Raw genomic sequence first — 1,398 nt, 5'->3', positions numbered from 1 at the left:
CCGCCGCTACCAAGGAGACGCCGGCCCGGGCGCCGCCTGGCGGCCCAGCGCAGGCGAGGGGGGCGGCCCCCCGAAAGGGGCCGGAGCCGGGGCACCGGGCTCCGCACCGGGAGTACAGCCCGCGGAATCGTAATGCCGGTGGGTGTGGGGAGCTCTCGTCCCTCCGTTTCCTTCGGCGAAGGGTGACGCCGGGGAGATAAAAAACCGCCCCCTAACCTCCATTCCGACCCGCGCCAGGGCCTCCGGTCAGGGCTCGCCCGAGAGCAAATACAGCGACTTCGGCTAGCGCAGGAGGCAGGCTGAGGGGGTTCAGGCCAAGGACAGTTCCGGGCCAAAAGGTTCAGCACAGTGCCCTACCAACCCCCTTTCACCAACAGTACCAAATGCTCCAGCTCTGGCACCAAATTGAACACTGCTGTTCTCAGTCAAAACCGAGTATGTTAAATGTTTAGGAAAAGAGAAATGTGATTAATGGCAGTTACTGAAGATGCTTTGGGCAGGAATTGTAATAGTATTGGTGGTATGTAGCATTAAAGTTTTTGCCTAAAAACTAGTTCCTTTGAACAGACTAATTTAAATCTGCTTTTGCATCTCTCTGTATTCTGTAAATGAGAATTCCATGCATTTTATTTTAAAACCTTTTGTAGAACCAAAATGTAGAAACCTGGGGGGGAAAAAAATTATAGCTGTCCTGTCCTGGTATTATTCAAAGTTATAGACAAAAGGCTGTACATAGTGAAACACTGTAAATATGAGTTTGTTAACAAATTTTGTGTGTAATGTGAAATCCAAGTTTGCACATGCATGTTAAAAGCATTAAACAGGCTATACATATTTAGAATTCCAGCGCAGGAAGGATGCTGCAGCAGTTGGTGGTTCTGCCCCCAGATGTTCCTTTAACACATAATAAATTGTACTACTGGAAAGCTTTTCTGGTTTCAAAAATAAATGCAGATTCAGATACTGCCTGACATTTGCCCTAATGTGAAAGAACTCCACGAGGGTTATGATTACTAAACCCTTCTTTTGAAAGTTTACATTTTTCATAGGCTTTTGCTTGATGTCTGAAGCTAGATGCCACATTCACAAAATATTTTCTCCCAAGGAACTGAAAAAGAGATTGGAGTCATGATGGGACAGTTGCCAGTCTATGATACTTGAGTATCACCAAAGTTCTAGAATGGGCTCTTGAAGTTTGCTCAGTTCCCTTCAAGCAGAATCCTACTTCCATCAGAATGAAAGCATTTCAGATAGTCTTCCTTTATGTTTAGTCTCAAAATCAAATAAAAGATAGAATTCCTCTTTTATTTATTGACAAAGCAGAAAGTAAAGCTGTCTTCTAAGCACAAGTACAGCACGAGCCCTCATTTTTTAAAGCAAGCACTCCACTAGTGATCC

Source organism: Dryobates pubescens, chromosome 17 (assembly GCF_014839835.1).
Source record: "Dryobates pubescens isolate bDryPub1 chromosome 17, bDryPub1.pri, whole genome shotgun sequence".
NCBI lineage: Eukaryota > Metazoa > Chordata > Aves > Piciformes > Picidae > Dryobates > Dryobates pubescens.
The sequence above is the reverse complement of the archived record's forward strand: the minus strand, read 5'-3'. Positions refer to the sequence as shown.